The following is an 18841-nucleotide window of genomic DNA, read 5'->3' as shown; positions in this document are numbered from 1 at the left end:
GCGGGTGCCATGAAGCAGCAGACATCTCTCACTGGGTGATTCCTGGCTAAGGAGAGGAGCAGGCCACGGAGCCACGGATAGGTGGCCAGGACTGCACAGCTTTTGGTGGCTCCGAGGAGCCAGTTCCTACCATGCACTTGCTCGGGAAGGATGGGAGAGGGCCATGTGGGCACCTCCTTCAGCCCTTAGTGGACACATGTTTTGGGAGGCTGGAATTAGAAGCACCAGTCTGACTGTCGCTCACCCAAAGCTGGTGGTCTGACAGGGCTGTCCCAGGCTCGGGCACAAGGAATCCCACAGATCTTATGTGAGCTGAGCCACAACGCCACTGCTTCTCTTGAGAGGCTGGCTCGCCCGCCCGTCTTTCCTTCCCAGTTTCTTCACACCCCTGGATGAGGCTCTGCTGGTGGCTAAACCTGGGCCTCTCTGGGTAGGGACTCCTCTTTGTGTGTGCCTGTTCGTGTGTGAGTGCAGACATATACGAGCTACTTTGAGAATACAGACATACTTATATGAGTAGGAGCGAGAGGACACCCTAGGTGCCGGCCCTTGCTTTCCACCTTATTCAGACGGGGTCTCTGTGTTCACAATTGTGTATGCTGGATTAGCTGGCCGGTGAGCTTTGGGGATTCTTCTGTTTCTGCCTCCTATTTCTCTTAGGAGAGCTGGGATTAAAGACACGTGTCTTTTTACTCGGGTCCTGGGGATATGAACTCAGGTCCTTAGGCCTATGTGGCAAGACTTCGTCTTCCTAGCCTTGTCTCCAAATGCTCCCCCACCTTTTTTTGACACAGCACCGCCCCCCCACTCCTGACTTGACTTTGGGAACCTCCCCTCATCAACACCTGTTTCTTCAGAAATGGAAATGGGTCCTTGTCTGATCAATGCTGACTCACCTTGACCACTGTGATTGGTTCAGGGGAAGCCACATGACCGAGCCAGCCCACCCAGAGCTCATCCTCAGACTCTAGGAGCCCAGGGGCTGCTAGTGGTCCTTCCTACAGCCTTGAATAACCGCCTACAAGGCATAAGGTAGCTCACACCACACCTGAAGACAGATCTGCACCCGAATTAGAGAGTGAACAGTCACTTTCATGGTCTAGCTAGTCTGAGCCAGGTTTTCTACTGCTTTCAAGAGAAAGAGAGTCCTGGCAAATCAATTCTGCCAGTTTTGGAGGAGCACCCCTCTATCCCCACAAATATGAAGGCACCTGCTGTGTGCCGAGTCCTCCAAGCTATAATCCTCCCCCAAAACAAGTGACACGGATCTTACTTACTTCAGAGCGATGAGCCTCCTTCCCAACTACTTCAGTTCCCATTGCTAAAGAGTCTCAGAGACCCAGCCTCCTATGGCCCCCAACTTGGTCCTGCCCCCTCTTGCTCAGCCCTACTATCCCAAACCTCCTAATTCTGCTTCAAGGCTGTTTCCAGGCATGCCCTACCGCCATGGGCCTGGACCTTTCTCCTCTTCTATTACCCGTAGAGATCTCAGAGCACCAACCACACAGCTTTTGAGTTCATACCCTGAGCTGGGAGTTCACCCAGTGGCTGACACTGAATCTGAGCCAAGAGTCCCTCACCAAGCACGTGCAGAAGACTGGGCATCTGTTCCAATCCTCAGATGCAAAGGCTGAGCATGCGACTCAGTGGCAGAGCCTGGACCAACAAAGGCTGAGGGTGTGGCGCAGTAGCAAAGTCCTTGTCTAGCCCGTATGATACCCTGAGTTCCATCCCCAGGGCTGCCAAAACAAGCTAACCACACAGTTTGCAGGTGCAAAGATGGGAAGCTGGGCTGGAAAGTTCAAGGTCAGAGAGCCGGTCCTGGTGGTCAGGTGTGCATCCCAGCTCAGAAGCCCATCAGATACCAAAGCTCAAAACCAGCCCCCAGCCCTAAAAGCCACTCTGTGAAATACCAGGAAGAGAGGCTGACCAGAGGGGACAGACCTGAAAGAGAATCTAGCTCTGACTGACCTTCTTTCCTACCAGGGTCAGCCTCAGGAAAGAAGGTATCCACGGGGTTGGGGTAGAAACACAGCAGGCACCAGATGGTCTTGCCTGCTCCTCTCCTTTCTTACCTCGCATAGCCCTCCCTGGCTCACTTCCTTGTCCACCTCCTACCAAAGAATATCCGATGGAAGCCGGGCGGTGATGGCGCACGCCTTTAATCCCAGCACTTGGGAGGCAGAGGCAGGCAGATCTCTGTGAGTTTGAGACCAGCCTGGTCTACAAGAGCTAGTTCCAGGGCAGACTCCAAAACCACAGAGAAACCCTGTCTCGAAAAACCAAAAAAAAAAAAAAAGAAAAAAAGAAAATCCGATGGAAATACAAGGAGGAAAAAGAGGAGAGAACAGGCATTCGTCACCCTACCATGAAGTGGTCTTGGCCTTCCACACAGGGAGACCACAGCTCAGGGCAAGTTGGATCCATCACCTGAATTCAGTCAGCCCACGCTGGCCTGCTGGTCCACCAGAGACTGAGCCAGCACCCCAAGCCTCAGTTTCCTTTCCAGCTGCCTCCGGCATCCATGGAGCGATGCAAACCCCTGGCACTGCCAGAGCAGGTTTACTCTGACTAGCTTTGAGGAATTCTGGGTAGTCATGGGCTAAGGGAAAAGAACAGGCTTCTGTTCCCATTGCATGGACAGATAAACTGAGACCCAGAGGAAGGGTTTAGCTAGGTCCATTCCCTTGACCACTAAGCTACCTGTCATTACAAACTGGAAGCCAATCTAGAATGTGTGCTTGCGCTTGGAGAGTCTAAGCCTATCTCAAGTGTCACCTCAAGGTCATCAGTGCCTGTCAAGCCTTCTGGGGCACTACAGATGTGCAGGGTCACACAGAGGGAAACAAGCATCACACCCAGGGAAGTGGGCATTGGGCTGGGTGTGGGCTCCCATCACGCAGCGGTGACAGAGCTGAAATGCCTGCTTTGGTGCACTCCCCTAAGGCAAGCATTAAAACCAAGTCCAGACTGGTCTGAACAAGTCCCAGAGCCGGAGGGGCCACAGAGACAAGTACTGGGTGCTGCCTGCTGCCCTGTGACCTGTGACTCCTTTCCCTCAGTCCCCTGTGAAAATGATCACAGTGACCAGGATAAGCCCCAATGCTGACTGAAGTCAACTCCCTGGTCCAAATTTTGACTCTTGCTGGAGAGATGGCTCAGGGGTTAAGAGTACGTGCTGCTCATTCAGAGGGCCAAGTTCAGTTCCCAGCATCTATATATACCAGGCAACTTAAAGCCACCTCCGACCCCAGCTCCAGGGATCTGATGCCCTGTTCTGGCCTCTGTGGGCACCGCGCATAAACAGACACACAAACCCAGGAAAGTTACTCTTCTTTCCCTTGCATGGAGAATAGGTGTCATAGTAGGCCCTGGCTCCCAGAGCTGTTATGACAACGCTCCCTGCAAAAACGCCTAGCACAGAATCAGCCCTCAATTCAGTCGGCACAGGTAGCCAGCCAGCTGTCTGGGCCAGCTAAGGGTCAGCAGGACCTGTAGACATAGAGGGAAAGCAAGGAGGATGCCTCCGGCTGTGGGACCACAGCAGACAGTCATCTCCAACCCCAAGGGAGGCTCTCCGGGATACAGAGCTCAGAACACTGCCAGGCCCCTTCAAACCGTGTAACTCATTCCTCGTTATTCTCCGGCCCGACTGAACAGCTGCTTCAGGAGGGAATAAAATACGCTCCGCATAGTTTAAATGTTTCACTTATGAAAATGTCAGGGCCAACTTTATAAACGGTGTAACAGTAAAGACACTTACGAGAGACTGGTCCGGACTCACCAAGGGCTGGGGCGGGGGAAGGAGCACAGCCTCCACCACAGCCAAGTGGCTGGGATTCCCAGAAGGCGCCATCTGGGATGTCTCAGAGGGGGCACCAGATCACATCCCGGTCTCCCCACATGAAATAGGATCCTTTCTCTGGAAGCCCAGTTCAGCCAGAGGAGAGGGGGCACTTCCGGCCTGGGTCTGTTTCCCACACTCCAGGGTGCCTGGGTCTCTAGCCAATCAAGTTAATTGAAAAATTACCTGGGGCTGAGAAAAAGCAGGCCCAGCTGAGGGGAAGAGGCTCTCAGGAACCCTGCTGGTCCCCAGCAAGCCTGGACTACAGCAGAGGGAGTACCTGGAGGCCTTCTAGGAATTTTGCAGCTCCAGGGCTCTCTCTTTGCGATGCAGAAGGCCATGAAAACTTCCAGCCTCAGACTGAACTGAGCAGAGAACCTGCCTAGCATGCATGAGACTTTGGGTTCAGTTCCCTATATGGCAGGGTGTAACTCTAAGTCCGGCAGAAGAGGTGGAAGAGGCAGAAGCAGACTAATTGGAGAATCCGAGGTTCAAGGCTCCTTCAGTGAGAAAATTTAGGCACAAAGGAAAGAAAAACAGGAATAAAGAAGGACCTGACACACGAGTGCAGGCCAGTGAGTGTGGGTCTTGTTCACCTGGCTGGCAGGCATCTCCCAAGGTGCTCCCCAACACTCAGTCCAAGGAAGCCTGGGATTCAGACCAGCCACAAGACACAGGAGAAGCAGCTGCCTGTACCTCACAGGACAAGATGGTGCCCTTATGCCCAGGAAGCTCTGCAATGGGCCCAGACTGTTAAATCCCAATATGCGGCTTTTAACTTTGCCTTCAAAGTGCCCTCACGTCTATTATGTTTATGATTTCAACCCAGTGGTGTGTTTTATTGTTCTCATTAGAAGGATAAATGGTGATTCAGCCTAGTCATACAGGGTAGGTGGTGCAGCCTGAGGCTGGCCCTCCACCTCCTCCTGTCCATCCCTTCCTATTCCAGCCTGCGGCCTCCTGGGCACACCTAAGTCTCCCCAGGCTGCTCTGTTCACTTGTGTTCTCCTAGGACCCTATCAGTTCCAAATTGGTCGGCCATATCTGGAGACCTCTGCCATCAGCTTCTGGGCACTACAAAACGGGAGACCACTGGGGACCCCATTACTGCACCCCTCCTTCCAGGAAGCCACATCCTGCAGGACTAGACATGAACAAAGCTATTTTTAAAAATGCTTCCTTGGGCTGGGCTGGAGAGGTGGCGTGCTTGGTCCCAAGTGCGTGTTTAGCATGCACGAGGTCGCGATTTCAAACCCCAGCATGATGAAGCATGTCTTTCATTCTAGTATCGAGGTGGAGGCAAGAGGGTCAGAAGTTCAGGGTCATCCTGGGCTACAGAGAGAAATCAAGGCTGCCTGGACTAAACGAGTCCCGAACTAAAGACAAAAAGAAGGGGGAAAAAATCAGAAAAGGACAAGAAAAACAATTTCTTTTCTTTGGGGGGAAGTCTGGGCAAGGTGGCCCATGAATCAAATGTATAACCAGGACCCAGAAAAAATGTGGGATTTGGGAAGAGGAAGGAACAATGGGGTGAGGGGGAGTCCCGGGGAACCCTGATCCCACCACAGAGCTTTCTGTGACTTCTGCCTTTGGGAACCTCCCCAGAGGTAGTGTTGCCCAGTGGTGAGGAAGAGGCTTCAGCCCCAGGTTGAGTGTCTGCCACTCATCAAGAGCCCCCAGAAAGTCACGAATGCCTCTCTAGGTCTTGGTGCCCTCCTCTACCTTACAAGGTTGATGAGAGAGTGAATGAATCTCTACATCAAAGAACATTCTGGCAGGTGAGAAGTACTACACACAGCTGGGGCACTCTCCTCCCTCCTGCTCCTTCTTTGAGACCCGCATGACCTTCTGGCTTTCCTCCGGCCTGGCAGCACTGTCCCTGATGACTTCTGGGCCTTCTGTCCCCACACTTCAGGGAGAACATTCTTTGCTGACAGGTCTTTCAGAGTAGGGTTTCCAGCAGTTAGGGGCTGGCTGCCCCACACAGTACTAATATAGGAGTTCAAGACAGCAATCCTCTCCTGGCATTCTCCAGTTTATGGCCAGGGATGTGTCTTTTTTCCTGCCTGGAGTGGCTGCTAACATCCCAATAGCCTCTCCCATCTTCCCTGCCCCAGACCTTGCTCCCCCAACAGTTCAAAGGTCAGGCTGCTTCCAATTTGCAAGCTGCCTCTTGGGAGAGCGGAGGGGGAAAGCATTTGAAAAATGTAAATGAAAGCCCCCGGTGGCTTCCCCCCCCCCCCCCGCCCCCACGCCCACCCAGCTCACAGCCAGCTGGACAGAATACAGAATACAGAATACAAGGATTGGTACTGTGGGCCCAAGAGCAGCGAGCAAGGCAAGGGCTGTGCAGGATTTACCCGACGGCGACTCTGCTCCTATCCTAGACCAGGGCCTCCTGACACTGAACATCTTTAAGCCAGGGCCTTTTGGAATGCTGCCGGTGAGCGCCAGGGACTGCAGACCCCAGCGGCTAGGGTGGCTCCAACCCACTCTAGAAGCCCAGGAGATGCACTCCCTGGGACAGTGATGCTGGCACGAGCCACAGGCAGAGAAGGGTCAGGCTAGGACTGCCCTGGGTGCTGTCTGTGAGCCTGCTGGATGCCTCCATGGGAAAATGAAGCTGCCAGAACGCGGGCTCCAGCTTGACCATAGGGAAGCGGAGAAGCGGCTGACTTCAATAAGGGAAAGCTTGAAGTGATGGGGGACAAACACTGGATGTGGCGGGGTGAAGCTGAGGCTGGGGGGTTCTATGCCCAGCGCTGAAACCTTGAAACCAGAAAACAGAGGCCTGGAGGCAAAACGTTTCGAGCAGGTCCTGCGCGCTTCAGTCCGGTGCGTCAGCTTTCCTGCCCCGCTCTCTTCAGCTAACTGGAGCTCTTCCCTTCCCTCCATTGCCAGTTTCAAACCATATATATACTACGAACTGTGTGGGCCTTGGGCTGGGGACCTCTCTCCTGACACACGCGAAATACTCCAGATCCCCAGGGGCAGCCTGAGTGGAAGGAAAGACGGATGTGTGTACCTGGGCTCATGGAACAGGCAGGGGTGGAGGTCATAAAACAAAGCAACGTAACACACACAGACGCACACGCACACAGAGCACAGCTAGCTGGTGTTTTTAAGTGGCCCAGACAAGACAGATGTTTGCATCATCAATAATTGAGGATGTTAAAAACAAAAAAAAAAAATAAGAAAGTAACCCCAGTTATTGTCCTGTCCCTCCCAGCATTGCAAGTCAAGGAACTGTCATGTACCAAGTCAGTTGTGACAAAAAAAAAAAAAAAAAAAAGCACAAGGTCAGCTTTGATCCTTCACTGTCCCTGACCTGGAGCAAGCCTCAACCCACATCCAGGAATCCAAGTGACTCTTGGGATAAGCAGATAACTCAATTGTAGCAGCGATCAGATAATTTTCAGAAAGAGATGGGTTCGGTTATGTGACACCCCAGAGCCTGGACAGTCCTTAGACTCTGAAGATATCTCTGGATTTTCTTTCTTTCTTTCTTTCTTTCTTTTTTTTTTTTAAAGAAATTGCTGGTGGTGGTGGAGCATGCCTTTTTTTTTTAAGATTTATTTATTTATTATGTATACAACATTCTACCTCCATGTATGTCCACACGCCAGAGGGTGCCAGATCTCATTACAGATGGTTGTGAGCCACCATGTGGTTGCTGGGAATTGAACTCAGAACCTCTGGAAGAGCAGCCGGTGCTCTTAACCACTGAGCCATCTCTCCAGCCCCATCTCTGGATTTTCTAATCTAGCGTTTCCCCTGCACACATGCCTGTAGAGAACTAAAGCTTCGGAAACAGAGGAAGCTCCAACACCCCCAGCCCAAAGCAGCGGCCAGTGTGTATAGCTGTCCCACGAAGTACCAGGGTGGCAAAGACTCACCCAGGACCTCACTGGAGCAGCGGGCACTCTGGAGTGGGTGGCAGGCATTCGAGTCAACCTGACAAGCCCCACATGCAAAGAGCCAGGTCCAGGAGTTCTGTGTGAGCTGACTCAGGACAGCAATGACCAGAGAAAGATGGGGGGGGGGGGGAGAACCTGAGAGGTGTCACCCTGAGCTAGTCCTGCAGTCAGGGTGGAGAGAAGGAGTCGTAACAGAGGCAAAGTGACCAGGAGGAGGAGGCGCCACAGCGGTAGAGGTAGATCAAGTAATCAAAACAAATACACAACAACCAAACAAACCTGCAAGGCTGGGTGTGGCTGCCTTTACCGCCAGCGCACAGGAGGGTGGAAGAATCCAAGAGCCTGTGAGTTCAAGGTCAGCCTGGTCTCCACAGTACCAGGCCAGGCAGAGCAAAAAGAAAGTCTCAACAACAAGATATGAAAACACACCAAGGGAGACACACTCCACTCCACACCCCACAGGATGTCTCTCCTCAGCACCATGGCTCCCTAACGTAGGTTCTGGATGTGAGTGCCATTAAAAAAAAAAAAAACAAAAACAACAAACAAACAAAAAACAACAACCAAATCACACCAAAACTGTCAGCAGAAAAAAAGGTTTCTGAACACACACACACACAAACCCCACGATCAAGGATGTCGTGAACCTGAGGTGGTTCCGGCAGCGCTGGCCTGTGTTGCATCCTGAGACACCACTGCAGGCTCGGTTCTGACAGCACAACACGCTCACTGAGCCGTTCATGCCCTCACCCATGCAATGCCAATGCAGGCGGGGTGAAACTCCTTAGGCTCGGGGCCAAGACTTCTGCGTTTTTCTTGGATATACAGAACTTTCTGCTCTTACAGAAACATTAACGGTTTAATTATGGAAAACAAAGACTTTTGACATTTTTCTCCAAGCATGCCTTTAGTGCACATCAAATCAGCAAATCCTTGGCCTGTGTTACTAGATGCTTGCTTTTGAAAAATAATGCTATCTGAGATGCTGACTTCAGCTTCGTAAAACTCGTTCAATAAATCTTGGCTTGGGATTAGGACAGAAATCACAACAATCACAGAGATGGCCATATACATACTTCTGCCAATTTGTACTATGTGGCTATGTGAAGTAACACTCTCAGTATAATTGTTAAATTATGAAATAAAAATATCGATCAACTCTGAAGAACATGGAAGACATAGTATCACACACATATTCACCCAAGATGTAACTGCCTATAACTGTAGACGATGAAATACATTTTACTGGTACACACATACACACACACACACACACACACACACACACACACTCTCTCTCTCTCTCCCTCTCTCTCTCTCTATATATATATATAATATATCATATATATTATATATATCATATATATGATATATTATATATATTATATTATATAATATAATATTTAATATTAATATATAATATTTAATATTAATATATAATATTATATATTGTATATATTATATGTATATATTATATTATATATATAATATATAATATTATATATATATATGATAAAAAGGCTCTTTAAGATGCCCAATTGAAAGATCCATTTTCAGATTTTGTTTTGTTTTGCTTTTATGCCTGTCTGGGTCTAGGAAGTGACATTTAAGGACAACTTGCTCTCAGGTTGAGTCAGAGACAGATAGCTCAGGAGTCAGGTATGGTGGCCTGAGGCAACCACACCACACACAGCAAAACAAACATCGGAAATTTTTATGAACAATTTGGAACAGACCAAAGAAACATTCGGGAGTCCTGACTGCACCTGAAGTGTGGACCGCCAGTTACAAGTGGGCGCTCCCCAAAGTACAAATTAGCTACATTCAGTTCTCCAGTCCAGGCTTCACAAAGTCCTGTCAGACACCCGCCTCCCGGTTGAGTGCCTCACTTCCCCTATGGTGAGCTGACTAGAACGTGTGCCTGGAGAGAGAAGGGACGTTGCAGGTGAAGAACTGAAATCACCTCAGATGTCTCTGGTATCTTCAGGAGCCATTTATTTGGATCTGACCTCACGGGCTTGTGACTGTGAGGTAGGGTGTTTGGAATGTATCGACTTGGCCGACCCCAACTGCCACCAACCTCAAAGAGAAGTACGCCAGCAGATAGCATCTCTGAGCCCTTGCTCTGCGGCCACCTACCTACTTGATGTCCCCATGGATAGATTCGGTACTTGCTTTGATTCACGACTTTCTTTTGTTCTGTGGCTATAAAAGTTCATGTATGCTCTCTGGATATGGAATCTCACTGAGGGCCACCCGGGCCTTGGTCACCCACATTTGGCTCAGAATAACCTCTCCCATTCTCGTGGGAGCAAAAGCAGGGTTTCGTTATCAACATTATAAAAAGAGGGTTCCCTTCCAGAGCATTCCCACGGGGCAGACGTTTGTGCCCACACCTGAAGACCACGGCAGGAAAGGCATACTGTGGTGACAGCCCTACGTCTGCTCCAGTACCCACAGTGAGTGTCTGCCTTCCTCAGGGAGTCTCCAGGATGCAAGCTTGCCTCTGTGGTCAGTTGCCAGGGTAGCAGAGGGCCTCAGAGGAACCCCTGGAAAGATATGGATGGAGGTGCCACCCTATCTGCTTGCAGGAGCTTTAAAGGACAGCTGCAGGGATCTGCCCCACAAAAGGCTGCCCTGGATCAGTGATGACTCCCAGCCCAGGCCAGACACTAGAAGCCCACAGGCAGCAAGGAGTACTCGTGGTGTGTGGGCGTTTATATAGCCACAAACCCCAGGAATCCGGCCTCTTATGCTTTATCAGAAAGGAGACATAGAGGTCAAACCTGGCAGCCAGGGTGAGGAAGCAAACACAAAACAAATCACAGCCCCAGGTTGCTGCCCTTAAAGGGCACAACAGAGCCCTGCCTGGTACCCTGGGCACTGGCGAAGTCCCCGCCTCCTGGTGAAACCCAGGTCCTCTGTCAAGCATCTGTCACCTTTCTGCTCTAGGCAGCCCAGGACAAGGAGGAGACCCAAAGCTGAGCAGTCACAAATAATACACCATGGCCAAGAGGTGACAAGGGCCCAAGTCACTCCCCCCTTTAAAGAGGCTATAACTGCAAATAGCCAAGCAAGTGGCACACAACCTGCAATCCTGGCACTTGGGAGGTGGCAGTGGAAAGATCGGGAGTTCAAGGCCAGCCTAGGCTACAAAAGCAAGCCCCTGTTTCAACGAATATTTTCTGAGGTTTGGCTCAATGACAAACTGACAAACTGAGTTTAATCCCACGGTCCCCGAAGGCAGAAGGAAATAGCAGGATGTCCAAGGCCAGTCTGCATCTGTGGAATCCACCTCACCCTAGAATTTACTTGAGTCCACTCATCTTGGGGTTCAGCATACAGAGGGTCACAGACAGCGTCTGTCAGCCTATTGCCACCCAAGTTTCTGACCCCAAGGGTACAGAGAGAGTTCCCAAGGGCATGAAGGACACAGCCTTCCTGGTGGTTCTCCTCCCTGGGGCAGAGAGAACTGAGAAGGAACTGAGGAAATGCGGGCACAGCTGAACAAGTCTGCTTCCACAGAACCTCAGCACCAACAACAAAGGCGTCCAAAGAGACATGGGGCAGGGCGGGTGGAGGCTGGGCTCCAGGAGGCTGGAAAAACAGGCTCCACCGGTGACTTTGGGGACCAGAACTTTAAGAATGGATGAATCACAGACAAGAACTGGCTTCCTCAGTCTCCTTAGCACCCAGCCAGGCATTGGCTCCTGAGAGGCAGGTTGAACAAAAGGCGCCAAGAATGCCGGGGGTTGCCTGGGGCCCCAAATGGGGCATCTGAGCACCCTGCTGTCTGTCTTACCACAGTGGGGGGCTTGTGAGCTCACAAGAACTGACACCTGTAGAGTCTAAGAACACAAGCCAGGGTGCGGATAAAAATGGGGGGGTGGGGAGAGGTGGGATCACAAAAGTCACGAGTTGAACTAGGTCATGTGTCTACTACTGACACCTGTGGGAGAGAAAAGGACTGTGTTGATTAGGACATCAGGACACGGGGAAGTCAGAATGCATAGCATGGCCTCCAAAACCAAAAGGCAAAACTTTTCAAAGTCTGGTCTGTGGAATCAAGGCCCTGGGGTTTGATCCCCAGCATGCATTAGCAAACAAACAACAACAACAAAACAGTACAGTCCTGGGCCGGCAATCCCAGGAACTGGGAGGTGTAAACAGGGTCAGAAGTTCAAGGCCAGACTGAAACAAGAGCCCCTGTTTCAAAAAGGACATCAAAAGTACTCAGGGCTCTTAAACACAGATTCCTAGCTTAGTGGTGTAGTAGTGCAAACCAATGTAATTCAAGCACTCTTGAATCTCTGTGAGTTCAAGGCCAGCCTAGTGTAGGTAGAGAGTTCCAGGGCAGCTAAGGCTACTTAGTGAGACCTTGTAAAGGGGGAAGGGGAGGAGGAAGAGGAAAAAGAATTACTCAAGACCATCCTCTGCCACAAGGTGAGTTCTAGGCCAGCATGGAAGAGCCATAGTTACAAAACAAATACAACAAACCCTATATAGCAGCCAGCACCCCAGACTGTGATCTATCCGAGCAACTTCAGACTCCTGGGAGGAGGTCAATGAAGGGGAAAGAGGGGTGTCTCCCAAGGGCCTCGTACGTCTTTTATTAGGACCCATCTGACCCTGAAAACCGCCACCCACGGCTTCCTGGAGTAGGCACCCTTCCGAGGCTTCAGTGTCAGCACCATGTGGACGGAACAGATTTATTCGGCCCTGCTCAGGTTTTCTACTCGAGAGTCTGCATTCTGGGTTCCCAAACAGCAAGGGTGAGTGGGGATGGGACGCTCTCCTAGAGGTGGACCAGTTCTGGGCCTCAGATACACACACCCTACAGCCCCAGCACTTGAGCTGAAGGCAGGAGGTCCAACAACTCAAGGTCATCCTCAGCTACGTGCCAAGTTCAAGACCAGCCTGGGCTACGTGAGATCCTGTCTCCAAAGAAAGCAAACATAAAAACATAAAGATAGAAAGGAAAGCCCATGGTTTCCAGCCCCTCAGCCTCTGCTCCGGGTCAAACAACAGGGAATGACAGACTTGCGGAAGGCAACCTGGAACAGACGTTCGGTGCCCGGTAACTTCTTTAGGTCTCAGTGCTTTCATCCAGGAGATGGGGAAAATGCCAGCTGACTCTTGGCCATGGGAATCAACAGACCATAGCCTCTGCATCAGGGCACCCCTCGAATCCCAGTTGGCCCTCAGCAAATGAGTTTGTCATTAACAGGCCCTGCCCTAAGGAAAGGGCACCTTATTCCCTGCCTGAGCACACAGGGTTTTAAAGTGAGGAGCCTGGTGTCAAGGCTGTGCAGGTAGGTGTGGGAACAAAGCTCCCAGGGGACCCCGAGGTTGTTTTCACCTCTTTGTCAGCCTCCGGGGAGAGACCTTCGGAAGCTCCCACACAATGAAAAGGCACGAAACACACTCAATGCCTGCGATGAAGTTACAGCCCAAACTAGCTGTGCCACCCACCTTCCTAATCCAGGCACCTGCAGATCAGCCACCAGGTGCCAGGTGATGGGCGTTCCCTGGTATAGTTCCCCAAATCCGCATGTACCCTGGGGACAGATACCACACTGCCCTGCCTGCCCCTCCACCACCATAGCCAGGGTTCAGGGTCTCCAGGCCTGGGCTTGAGGCATCAGCTGGGCGGGTCTCACCTACCTGCAGCTCCCACCTGGCTGGGAATTTCTTCCAGATCAGGGGCTTCTGCAGCATCTGCAGGGCAGTGGATATTGGGTAAGAGCTGAGAGGAATCACCGTGAGCGGAGTTCTCCATCTGGCCTCTTTTGAAAGCATCCAAGCAGCAGACAAGAGAAAGCCTGAAGTCGCCGCCATCACGCAGGCTGGCACAGGGGCTGCAGAGGAGGTGGCCCTTGGGAATCGGCGGTGATCCCGACGTCCCCCCTCCCTGGAAGGTGCTCATCTGAGAACACACGCAGCATCCAACGCCTTTACCGAGCGTAAATCCATTAAAATAACTACACACATGCACATGCACGCACTCATGCGCGCCTCCTCACCCTGGCTTGCCTCTCCGGAGTGTTTAAGCCCTTGGTGACTCAGCCAACACAGGGCTCCCAGGTGATTGCTTTGGCCGGCTTTAATGATGTTTTTGGCCGGGCTTATCTGCTGGGGCAAAAAACCTCTCTGCTAGAAAATCCACCTGATCTTCCATTTTTGACAACGTGCCCTATTACGATGACAGAGGCGCACCGCACCTCAGGGTAGTGGGTGCTGTTTGCCTTGATGTAAAGAAGCACAAGCCCTTCTGCCCCCAGCGCTGAGCGACAAGTGGACCCGGTAACTTAAACTGAAATATTACAGAGACCGTCAAGGGGGTTTGACAACCACGCGGAGAATCCACGATGACTCACAAGGCCAAAGCAGCAGCCAGTCCTTCTGAGCCACCTGCTTGACCAAATCCCAACATACACAGGCCTCGTGAAGCACACTGGTAACTGGTAACTGGTTACTGGCAACTGGTAAGAGGCAGGGGGCTCGGAGCTTAAGGTTAAACTTGGCTACATAGTGAGTACAGATGAGCTGGGGCTACATGAGACTAAAACACACATACAACAAGAAAACCTGTAACAACGATGACATAGGTGGCATTTCACACACAGCTCCGCACACTTCAGTACTTTAGACCTTGGGAATTCCCCGTTCCCTGATGGTGGCTGTAGCAACAGGCCCTACAGGTAGCAAGGGCACTAACTAGACTCCTGGCGCTCCGACTCTCACGTGGGTACAAGAACTCTTCTCCACTTTACAGAAGGGACTGAGGCTTGGGATGTTCAGTAACCTACTGGCTGGCACACAGCTCAGAAGGAGCAGAACCCAGGACTTCTAACCTCGGTGCATTTATTTTCTAAAACTGGTGTTGTCATCCAGGCGGCCACCAGCCCTGGCGGAGGATAAGACTCGGTCCAAAGCACTGAACCACCACGGGGGACATAGTGGTCACTGGGAAATCAACCTTCAAGGCAGTTTACAGCCCCTGATCACAGGGACGGTCCGGGCCCCGGTGAACTCCATCCCACCCTGCCCCATGGGGAGGGTAAATGAAGCCAGTTGGTCTTAGTGGCAAGGCTGCTGGGGGCATCAGGAGGGAAACTCTCTCACCTTCTTCCTAGCGGAGGGCCTTTGTAGAGCAGGTAGTGGAAAGATCTCTCACTGAAATTGCTAACGCCACTCAGAGATGAGTGAACGCTGGTGCTGCTCAAACCAGGAGTGGGGAGAAGACAAACCTTTTAGTTTTTGTAAGATAGAAATTTAAAAGAAACCGGGCAGTGGTGGCGCCTTTAATGGCAGCCCTGGGGCGGGAGGGGGCAGAGGCAAGCGAATCTCTGAGTGTGAGGCCAGCCTGGTCCTGGATGGCCAGGGCAACACAGAGAAACCCTGTCCTAAAAACAAACACAAAAGTTAAAAGGAAAAAAAAAAGACCTTAAGATTAATAAAGGGTCTACCTATTCAGGCACAGTACAATGAGCCCAGCGGTGGTGGCGCACGCCTTTAATCCCAGCGCTTGGAAGGCTGAGGCAGGCGGATCTCTGTGGGTTTGAGGCCAGCCTGGTCTACAAGAACAAGTTCCAGGACAACTAGAACTGTCACACACAGAAACCCTGTCTCGAAAAAACCAAAGAACAGTACAAGGTCTTTCTGTTCCTCCAAGATTTCTGTCTACAAACTGGGGCTCACTCCCAGGCTGTGCACCCCACTGCCTGTGTGACCTTGGGCCAGTCTGTCGACTTTTCCAAGCACCGGTCTCCTTGGCAACCATCCCTACCCCTGGCTGCTGGGAGGACAGATTAAGACAATCTCTCAGTTTAGTTTTATACAGATGTGGGCTCAAGCGAGCAGGTGCCCCAGGGTATGCTAACTGGTGTGACAATGCTGGGACAGGGCAAGAAGTAGCAGGGAAACAAATGGCAATGGCGACAGAAGGATTTCAGAAAGGGTGGGTTAGGACTTGGGAAACAGGCCAGTCGGCAGAGAGCTTGAGGAACGTGTATAATAGGCCTTGGGTTTGATCCCTTGAGGGACTTTTTTCTTTTCTCTCTCTCTTTTTTTTCTTTTTTTTGGTTTTTCGAGACAGGGTTTCTCTGAAGCTTTGGAGCCTATCCTAGAACTAGCTCTTGTAGACCAGGCTGGCCTTTAACTCACAGAGATCCGCCTGCCTCTGCCTCCCGAGTGCTGGGATTAAAGGTGTGCACCTCCACCGCCCGGCCAAGCACTTTTTTCTTGAACATTTTTAACTTACATCATGGGCGGTGGTGGCACACACTTTTAATTCCTGTACTCGGAAGGCAGACAGAGCCAGGCAGATGTCTGAGTTTGATTGAGGCCAGCCTGGTCTACACAGTTCTAGGACAGCCTGGGCTACACAGAGAAACCCTATCTCAACCAACCAACCAACCAACCAAATCCAAAACAAACAAACCAACAAATAAACAAGCAACATTTTATCTTACAAAGAGGTTCGGAAGTGTAAACCAGACCTAGTGGCCCAGGCTGCAAGTCCAGCACTCTGAATGCAGATCAGAAAGTCAAGCGGAGATGACAGAGTGAGCTGAAGCCAGCCTAGGAAAGAGGTTACCATGTCTCAAGACAAAGAAACAAAAACACAATCTAAAATCACAAGTTCAGAGGTAGACAGATTAATCACTGTTGTCCACAGAAACACGCTCTTTTCCAAACAGACTTGGAACGGCAGCCAGTAGCAATGTTCTTTAGCCTAAGGGACTCAGCACCCAAAGAGCCTCGCTACACATGCCTCGGTCTCTAACCACTCTCTTAACATGAGGTAGCTTGTCCCTCCAGCCAGATCCCCTCCCAGCTTCATTTTCTGCACGGCACTTTCGGCTCCTGGCCTTGTCTGTCTCGGACACGCGTGCCTATGGCAATCCCCTCCCACGAAGTCTAAGAGCCTTGGAAGATGGACTGCAGTTGCTTTTGTTTGCTACGATAGTCCTGACAGCTCTAATAGCACCTGGCTCTTAGCAGGTGTTCCAAATAGATGACCGAATGAATGAGCAATGACCCAGAGGCCGAATCAATTCATGTTCCCAGTTAAGAACACCTAGTGGGCACCTGGCTGACGCTGCAGGGGCTCTGGAATCAAGACTTCCGAAAGGCAAACTGGTCTATCAGGTATCTCAAGGTAAGAGGGAATTGGGGAAAGGTGGGGTGTGGTGGGGACTACACAGGCAGTCAATGCTTGCGTCCTCTGCTCTGGTCATTGGTCCATTTACCCTACAGGTCAGAGCTATCACTATTTCAGGGCCATCACCCTGTGGATCTCAGGGCAGGCCTCCTGAGCAATGTCAAGGTGTGCTGACCTACATCCTCAGGCAAAGTGTTCACTCCCAGAAGGCCTCATCCAGCAAGGCCTCTATCTCTTCAGAGCCTCAAGCTGAGCATCAGGTCCAGTTTGGGACAAACGGCTGAGTCTAAGAAGACTCACACAGTCTGGCTGGAATGTTTATTTCCCCAACAACTTCAGCCTGTGGTGCTAAGGCAAAGAATTCCCATTTCCTTCCTAGAAGAAAACTCCCATAAACAGAAACCGTTTCCGCACTGGCTGCCAACGGCCTCCAGATATCATTGAAACTGTCCTTGAAGACGCAGATGTTGGGCAGCTCAGCAGTTAAGAGCACTTGCTGCTCTTGCAGGGGACCACAGTTCGGCTCCCAGCACCCATATCAGGTGGTTCACAACCACTGGGGACTCTAGTTCCAGGCGATCCGATCCCCCTCCTCCAGTCTCTGAGGGTACACATGCACACACATAAATAAAAGAATTCAAGCTTAAATTTAAAAAAAGACCAGACATGAGACATTGAAGATGTAGTTAAGGTTAGTGTTTGCATAGTGTACATGAGGTCCTAGGTTCGATTCCCAATACCGAATAAAACTGGGCATGGTGACTCAGGGCTCAGGCCGTGGAGTCAGGAGGATCAGAAATTGAAGGTCATCCTCAGCTACTTATCAAGTTTGACGGGGCCACAGAGGACCCTGCAAAGGAAAGAAAGGGGGAGAGGAAAGAAGGAAGGAGGAAGGGAAACAGAGAGAAAGGGAGTGACTTGGAGAAGGAAGGGCCAGAACTTTCTGGACAGCCTGCTGGTGTGACCTTGTCTCCTGCAGGAATGCCACCAGTGATTTGGGAACTGCCATCTCTAACACCCTCTCCCCTCTAGGGACACGTGATGAGAGAGGGCCGTGGCAAACAACCAGTTTCAGATGTAAGAGGCAGGCGTCTCCGGGGTGCAGCATGCCATTAGGACATTGTTATGAACACAGGAACAGAGCCCATCCAGACACAGAGTCAACAGCTGCATCCTCCACCCAGCCATCTTCCACACGTTGACATAATAACAGTGTCCAACAACAATGTGTCCAGCAACACATTGGCCTCAGAGCCCTAAAGCATTTTTACAGATGGGACAAAAGTCATCATGACACACACAGGTCAAAAGGGCAGGGACAAGGAAGATAGCATCACAGCCTACAGGGAAACTGAGTCCCTGGGGCAGTGAGTGACAGGTGGGACTGCAAGTATGCCAGGTATGAGAAGGCCAGGACTACTATTTATGACGCACCTGCGGTGACACAGGCTAGGTGCTCCCTCGCTCCTCCCTCTCTTATTTTAAAAACGTAATTTGTGTATGGACGGGGGAAGCAGACACATCATGCGTGGAGGTCAGAAGACAGCTCCCTCCTTCCACCACTTGGATCAGGGGGATGGAACTCAAGGCTTGGCAGCAAGTGCCATTTCCCACTGAGCCATTTCGTCTGCCTTTTTTCTACTGGAGAGCAAAGCTAGATTCTCAAACACTCTGAGCAAGTGCTCTACCACTGAGTTGTGGTTTGTTGTTGTTGTTTGTTTGTTTGTGCTTTTTGTTTTGAGGCAGGATCATCTCGCTGAGCTGCCTAGGGTGGCCTTGACCTCACTGTGAGGCACAGACAGGCCGTGAACTCAACACCCTCGTGTCTCAGTCTCCTGAGAACCTGGAATGGCGACAGGTATGAGGCACTATGCCTAGTTGACACAGAGCATCTTTTAAATGATGACACCCCTT

General features: G+C 51.1%; 1 protein-coding gene across 10 annotated transcripts in view; it reads right to left on the bottom strand.

The window, feature by feature from the left end:
• Kazn (kazrin, periplakin interacting protein) overlaps nucleotides 1-18841 on the bottom strand; it is a 912767-nt gene that overhangs the window by 109030 nt on the left and 784896 nt on the right. Inside the window, exon 1 of one of the 10 annotated variants that reach the window (XM_041651461.1) lies at nucleotides 13426-13539. The exons of 8 other annotated variants lie outside the window; for them this stretch is intronic. The gene's annotated coding sequence lies outside the window, so the exon portion shown is untranslated. Of the gene's footprint in view, nucleotides 1-13425; nucleotides 13540-18841 lie in introns of those variants that run through there. One more of the 10 variants, XM_041651465.1, reaches the window with a different exon arrangement.

The sequence above is a fragment of the Microtus oregoni genome, unplaced genomic scaffold, assembly GCF_018167655.1.
Source record: "Microtus oregoni isolate MIOR12 unplaced genomic scaffold, Mior012 000005F_ref0000423, whole genome shotgun sequence".
NCBI classification, from domain to species: Eukaryota; Metazoa; Chordata; class Mammalia; order Rodentia; family Cricetidae; genus Microtus; species Microtus oregoni.
Note: the sequence above shows the minus strand (reverse complement) of the source record. Positions and strands in the feature narration are given on the sequence as shown.